Source organism: Schistocerca americana, chromosome X (genome assembly GCF_021461395.2).
Source record: "Schistocerca americana isolate TAMUIC-IGC-003095 chromosome X, iqSchAmer2.1, whole genome shotgun sequence".
Lineage (NCBI taxonomy): Eukaryota > Metazoa > Arthropoda > Insecta > Orthoptera > Acrididae > Schistocerca > Schistocerca americana.
The window spans coordinates 994,420,816-994,428,851 of record NC_060130.1 but is presented as its reverse complement, the minus strand read 5'-3'; the positions used below and the strand labels follow the sequence as shown (position 1 = coordinate 994,428,851).

Here is an 8,036-nt window from a genome sequence, read left to right as displayed (position 1 = left end):
AGCAGTAAAATTACGTAAGGCTATTCAGAGGGTATTAGGTCATGAAATGAGACGGTGGTAGTCGTAGGCGTGGTTTCCCATGTGGGCAGCAAAATAACTGCTGCAGCAGAAGTAAGAAGGATATGAAATGTTGTTTGGAAATAGAAACAATAGCTTTATTGAAAAAGAAAACCTGCTACATCCAAAAATGAATTCAAATATCAAGGCGTATACTCCGAAAGTATTTATCTCCATTTCTGCTGTTATTTGATGATGTAGGTAAGCACAAACAGTGGTAATACATGGGCTTTAACCATGATACGAGTCACAGACGTGGGAATATTACTCAAAGGGTTAACAATTAGGTTTTCAGCTCTTTTTAGACATGTAGGCATACCGCCATATCTGTCATTCGGACTGCATTGCATCCGCATCCGTTCGTGAAGAATTCCTGCTAAGGAAACGGAATCTTCATGCCACTCACGTAGTCTAGGACTCACAACATCGTACACCTTTCTTGGCAACTGTGTTGGTATGAGAATGATTTGCGGTTGTGGGACTACATTGTATCTGCTGCATCCAGTTAATATTTTCTTGTGATCTCGATCAAATATTGTCAATAATTATCACAGAAGGAGTGGTTTTGAGTTAGGAAACGTATTTCAGTTCAAAATGGTCGCTTCATGCAAAAGGTGGTCGTACTCTTCATGTTTCACGTTGGGAGCTGTATACGTCAGCTACGATTATGGTAAGGGCAGTATTTACTACTGTGCAAACAAGGCACTGCTGCAGTAGAGTGCTCAATTTATATAACTGTAGCTGTTTTTTTTTCATTAGTTCCAGTTTTTCTGCACAAGCTTGATCTTATCAATTCCTTCCGCTAGTGCTCTTTTTAAGTTCTAATGCCTAAAGGACCAAACTGCTAGGGTCATCAGTCCCTAGACGTAGAAACTACTTACACTAACTTAAACTAACTTATTCGAAGGACAACACACACATCCATGCCCGGGGGAGGACTCGAACCTCCGGCAGAAGCGGCCGTGAAATCTGTGACACATCGCACTAGACCGCGCGGCTACACTGCGTGGCAACTACTATTTTAAAGGTCAAAACTGAGAGACTATTCTTAGCCCTCCGTATATGTATTTCGGAAACCTCTCAGGATTTGTGACAGTAGTATTCTTCGCGAATGCCAATCTACAACAACAACAACCAAACAAGCCTAAGTCCCTGAAGAGACTAGAATTTGTGTTGTTTACATTATCTCGGTGTCAAACAAGACGGTAACACTCACTGAAGCAATTAACGAGGTTATTATTGATGTATTAACTATGGCAGCAACATCCTAGTCATGTATAACAAATTTCACTGAAGCTGATGAGTATAAGTGCACAATTCATTGGTCGATTTCAGCGGTGTAATGTGCTATCTGGTTGGCGTCTGGCAGCGCAGCTTCACTAGGGCTGACAGAAACAGGCTGTGGATAGCTGTGAGGCCTTTCTGATCTGTCCAATGCCTTACTCATATTGCTACTGTTTTTGGTACTTGGCAGACGTTTTGAAAGGGTTTGGCACGCCTGTGGTCATTCACTCTCTTTCAGGACTGGTGCCGAAGGACCATGCTCAATTCCCAAAATATTGTCTTTATATATTGACGAGTAATCTGGATAGTCGTATCACGTTCATGTGCCATCTACATCGCAAATTTAATATCACTATCCTAGGAACTAACCTGCAATACGTTTTGTATTTCATAATTGGAACTATCGCATTAACCGTCATCAGAGCAATGTCAGGGAACAAAATGCAGCAGTGCCTTGGTAGCTACTTGGAGACCTGCTTGAGTCGTGTACTAAGGAAAGGGTAATTACTGGTTCACATTGTATTACACTAGCGAGAAGTACCGACTTTTCCTTTTTCTCTGCAGACATCCAGAACTAAATTCAGTAACTAAATGCTAAGAATATATTTGCATTGTGCCAACTCAGAGATCAACCTATTTTTATAGATTTTTATATTCACAGCCATTCTCATTCTGCATTGCAGTAAACTTCATTCATTATTTGCTTGTTCTTCAGTAATTAAAACTTCCGGGCTAAGAGGCCATGGACCAATTACTCTACTTAATTTATTTGTTTGTATATCTCCATTATCAGAGAATATTTTTAGAGTTATAATTCTCAAGATTTATAATTATAAAATATTTCAGGTCAAGGTGCAGCTTATAGTTAAGAGGAGGTGGGTTACAATAGATTTTTGTTTATAACGGATTTGATGGTGAAATACTGTTAATGAAGGTGGATTTGATAGTAATTTAATTTATTTAATGTAACTGATATTGGCTCTGAGGTGTGTACACATCACCCGTCGCTCTCATTATTGATTATTCTATTTTTATTATTTTAAGGTAGCTTCAATTTAGATGAGATAGGTCGTAACATAGTAGATGTACTGGAAAGTGTATCTAGGAAGAGGTCCAAGATATAACTTATTAGTAAAGTGTTTCACTTATACTGAAAATTTTTCTGTGCAAATCAGGATATCTTGATTATTTATTTTATTACATTTATTTTTTGTTTATTTAATTATTTAATATAAATAATTTTGTTGAATTTTGTCTTAGTATATTTTATAGAATCGATTTTTTAAATTATAGTTTATTGGTAATGTAAGTGTTTTATGAAATATTATTTTAAATTTTTTAAAGTAGATTTTATTTATTGTACCTTTTATAAGAGGGTTTATCAAAATTTTAGTATTTATTTTACTTGTCTTGATTTGGGTTGATTTATAAATAATTTATAGTTAATGTATCATAATTATTACTAAATTATTTATAGAAATGAGATGTTAATCGTTTCCTAAGATATCTAGTTTCTTAAGAAAAAATTTAATTTTTTGAGGTTAATTGTTTTTATTTATTTTTTTAGTATAAATATTAACTTATTTATTATTTAAGGGATAAACTTTGAAGTTAATAACCTATAATTTGTTTTATAAAAATATAATAGTAAGCTTTAAACCAGCTATCTTTAAGATTACATTTTAGTTCATTATTTTTTATTTTGATTTTATAAGTATTTTAGGTTTTTTTATTAAGATTATTAATTTAATTTTAAAATTTTTGTAATAATGATGGAATTAGTATATTTATTTGTGTAACATTTTTACCTTGTAAATTTATTATAAGGAACTAGGCAAAATTGATTTCCGCCTGTCCTCTTGAAAATATTTTGAGGTCTGGCCTGGTCACTGAGCGGATTTTTAAAGAGCCGCAGTATTTTGACCGTGCAAAGGTAGCATAATCATTAGTCTCTTAATTAGTGGCTGGAATGAATGGCTTGACGAGAAACCAACTGTCTCTTAATAAATTTTTGAATTTAACTTTTGAGTCAAAAGGCTTAAATTCTTCTTTAGAACGAGAAGACCCTATAGAACTTAACATTTTATTTTTATATAGTTTTTTGTTTGTCTTTCTATATTTAATGATGATGTTTTGTTGGGGTGACATGAAGAATAAATAAACTCTTCATTATTATATCATTGATTTATGTTTGTTGTTTTGATCCATAATTTATGGTCATAAGATTAAGTTACCTTAGGGATAACAGCGTAATTGTTTGTGAGAGCTCATATCGACAAAGCAGATTGCGACCTCGATGTTGGATTAAGAAAAATTTTGGGTGCAGGAGCCCAGTAATTAGGTCTGTTCGACCTTTAAATTCTTACATGATCTGAGTTCAGACCGGCGTGAGCCAGGTCGGTTTCTATCCTAAGATTATTAATCCATATTAGTACGAAAGGACCATATGGTTGAAATATTTTTTATTGTATTGATTAATATTAATTAATTTACTATTTTGACAGATAAATGTGTTGAATTTAGAATTCATTTATGTAGATTTTTTCTACTAATAGTATTGATACTTTCTGATTTATTTATGTTTATTTTAAATTTTCTTCTATTAGTTATTTGTGTTTTAATTAGTGTTGCTTTTCTAACTTTATTAGAGCGTAAGGTTTTAGGTTATATTCAGATTCGTAAAGGTCGGAATAAGGTAGGATTTGTAGGAATCCTACAACCTTTTAGTGATGCTATTAAGTTGATTTGTAACGAGCAGCCAATTCCTATTATATCTAATTATTTACTTTATTATTTTTCTCCTGTTTTTAATTTAATAATTTCTTTGGCTGTTTGAGTAATTTTCCCTTGCTTAACTTATATATGTTCTTTTTCTTATGGGTTTTTGTTTTTTTATGTTGCACTAGATTAGGTGGTTATACTGTTATGATTGCTGCTTGATCTTCTAATTCAGATTATTCTTTATTAGGTTCTCTTCGTTCTGTTGCTCAAACAATTTCATATGAAGTTAGTTTAGCTTTAATTTTATTATCGTTAATTATTTTAATTGGTAGTTTTAACATGTTTGATGTTATAAATTATCAGCTTTATTGTTGATTTGTTATTATTTCTTTTACTTTAGCTTTAGCTTGCTTTGCTTCTTGTTTAGCCGAAACTAACCGTACTCCTTTCGACTTTGCCGAAGGTGAGTCTGAGTTAGTTTCAGGGTTTAATATTGAATATGGTGTGGGTGGCTTTACTTTAATTTTTCTAGCTGAGTGTACTAGAATTGTTTTTATAAGAATATTATTAGCTTTAATTTTTTTAGGTGGTGATTTTTATTCTTTTATATTTTTATTAAGCTTCCTATTATATCCTTTGGCTTTATTTGAGTTCGTGGTACATTACCATGGTTCCATTATGATAAGTTAATATACTTAGCTTGAAAAAGTTTTTTTACCTTTATCTTTAAATTTTTTTATTTTCTTTGTTGGTTTAAAGATTTTATTTATCTCATTTATTTAGTGAAATTTTTTAAGAAAAGTTAATAGAAGAGTTTTATGTTTTCAAAACATATGCTTTTCCTAAGCTAATTAACTTATTGTTTCTTAATTAGCTTATCTCATGCGTTTTGCAACATGGACATTAATTAAGAAGCATGTAAAGTAAATAATTGTTAAGATTTGTCCTGTTATAATGTAAGGTTCTTCAACAGGTCGTTTACCAATTAATGTTAATAAGCATACAATAACTACTATAATTCAGAATAAAATCTGATTAATAGGATAGAATTGGATACCTTGGAACGGTGTTTTATTATAAAATGGTAAAATTATTAAGATTCTGAGTGATAAAAATAATGCAATAACACCTCCTAACGTATTAGGGATTGATCGCAGAATTGCGTATGCAAATAAGAAATATCATTCTGGTTGAACATGAACCGGTGTTACTAATGGATTACCGGGTACAAAATTATCTGGATCTCCTAGAAGGTAAGGATTGATTAAGTATAATATAATTAATAATGATGTTATTAATACGAATGTAATAGAATCCTTGAAAGTAAAGTATGGATGATATGGATGAAATGGGATTTTTTCAATATTTCCGTTTAGTCCTAAGGGGTTATTAGACCCTGTTTGGTGAAGAAAGAATAAGTGAATTGCAGCTATAGCTGCAATAATAAATGGTAATACAAAATGAAATGTGAAAAATCGATTTAATGTTGCATTATCAATGGCGAATCCCCCTCATACCCATTGAACTAAATCTGTTCCTAAATATGGAATTGCTGATAATAAATTAGTAATTACTGTTGCACCTCAAAATGATATTTGACCTCAAGGTAAAACATATCCCATAAATGCAGTTGCTATAACTAAAAATAGAATTACTGTACCGATGATTCAGGTGTGCATGTATGTATAAGATCCATAATAAATTCCTCATCCTACATGCAAATAAATACAAATAAAAAATATAGAAGCACCATTTGCATCTAAAGTTCGAATAATTCAACCATTACTTACGTCTCGGCAGATGTGTACTACACTGCTAAATGCTATTTCAATAAATGATGTATAATGTATAGCTACAAATAGTCCAGTTACGATTTGAATTACCAAGCATAACCGTAGAAGGGACCCAAAATTTCATCAAAATGAAATATTTGTTGGTGCAGGTAAATCAACTAAAGAGTTATTAATAATTTTAATTAAAGGATGTCTTAATCTTAAGGGTTTATTCATTAGTAAATTATCTTATTTTACGACTAGGCCTCTGGTTAATATTAGTAATTGTAACTACTGTTAATAGTGCTAAAAATAAATATATTATTATTATTATTGTACTAATGAATGTTGGGCTGTTATATAATTTTTCTAAAGATATTGTTAATTCTTGGTAATTGATTGAATTATCAATTTTTATAGTTTCAGTATTTTTGGAAAAGTCTATAAATATTGTTATATCTAGGGTAATTAATGTGTAATTAATTTAGGTTGAAATATTTCATGTGATGCAATTCTTGTAATATAAATAAATAGAACTAATATACCACCAAGATACATTAAAAATAAAATATATGATAATCAATATCTTTCCATTATTGTTCCTGTTATTAATCCAACTAAAAAGGTTTGTAGGATAATGAAAAGCATTATTGATATTGGGTGTCTTAATTTGATAAAATTAATATTTATTACGTTTGATAGTGATATAATTATTTTTTTAATCATTTCAGGGGTTAGTTTATTTAAAACATTGGTTTTGGGGACCGATGATGGAAGATTTTTCACCTCTGAAGTTTTAAAAATGGGGGCTAGACTTATTTCCGGTTTACATGACCGGGTTTTTTTTTAGACTACTAAAACTAATGTTCATATTCTCTGATTTTACTTCTTTATTGGTTTATTGTGCTGGTGTTTATGTTTTTTCTTCTAAATATAAACATTTATTGATGGTTCTTCTGAAATTAGAGTATATTGTTCCTTCTTTGTTTATATTGATTATTGTTTTTCTTATTGAGTTTGATTATGATTATTTCTTTCCTGTTATTTTTTTCGTTTTTTTGTTTGTGAAGGTGCTTTAGGTCTTTCTACTTTAATTCCAATAATTCGTTCTCATGGTAATGATTTTTTTAATTCTTTTGGATTATCTTTATGTTAAAGTATTTATTTATAACTATTTTTTTGATCTGTCTTTGTTTGCTGAATAATTGTTGATGGTTGGTTCATTCCTTAATGTTTCTGTCGAGTTTGGTTTTTATGATTTGTATTTATTCTTATGCAGACTTGAATATAATTAGATCTTATTTTGGTATTGTCTATTTTTCTTTTAGTTTGATTTTGTTAAGTTTTTGAATTTGTTCTTTAATATTTGCTGCTAGAGGTTCAGTTTATTTAAGTTCTTATCATTCTAATTTTTTGTCTTTAATGATTATGCTTTATTGTTCATTTGCTAGATTAAGTCTTCTTTCTTTTCATAATTTTTTTCAAGCTAGATTGGTTCCTACTTCACTTTTGATTTTGGGTTGAGGTTATCAACCTGAACGTTAACAGGCTGGTGTTTATTTAATTTTTTATAGTTTGATTGCTAGATTGCCTTTATTGCTTGTTTTATTTAAGGTTTATGATTTTTCTAACACTTTACATTTTCCTTTATTGGTTGATTTTGGTTCTTATTATTTTATATTTTATGTGTTTATAATTTTGGATTTTTTAGTTAAGATACCAATATTTTTGGTTCATTTATGGCTTCCTAAGGCTCATGTAGAGGCCCCTATTTCAGGTAGAATAATTCTTGCTAGTGTTTTATTGAAGTTAAGCGGTTATGGTATTTTTCGTGTTATAAAGGTTATTTCTTATTTGGGTTTAAAGTTTAATTATTTTTGGTTATCTTTAGGTTTATCTGGTGGGGTTATTGGTAGATTTATTTCTTTTGGTCAGGTTGTTTTAAAGTCTTTATTTTCATATTCTTCTGTTGCTCATATAAGAATGGTTATTGGTGGATTGATAACTATAAATTGCTGAGGTTGTATAGGTTCTCTTTCCTTAATGGTTGGTCATGGTTTATGTTCTTCTGGGTTATTTTGTTTATCTAATATTATTTATGAATGTTTAGGTAGACGAAGATTATTAATTAACAAGGGTATAATTAATTTAATACCTAGAATGGCTTTATGGTGATTCCTTTTGAGATCTTCAAATATAGCT

The 8,036-nt window shown here is 30.4% G+C and overlaps 2 pseudogenes; one reads left to right on the top strand and one right to left on the bottom strand.

Annotated features, from left to right (window-relative positions):
• Nucleotides 1–3,919: 3,919 nt before the first annotated feature.
• Nucleotides 3,920–4,845, top strand: LOC124556438 (annotated as a pseudogene).
• Nucleotides 4,846–4,918: 73 nt separating this feature from the next.
• LOC124556437 lies at nucleotides 4,919–5,772 on the bottom strand (annotated as a pseudogene).
• Between the last annotated feature and the right edge of the window lie 2,264 nt (nucleotides 5,773–8,036).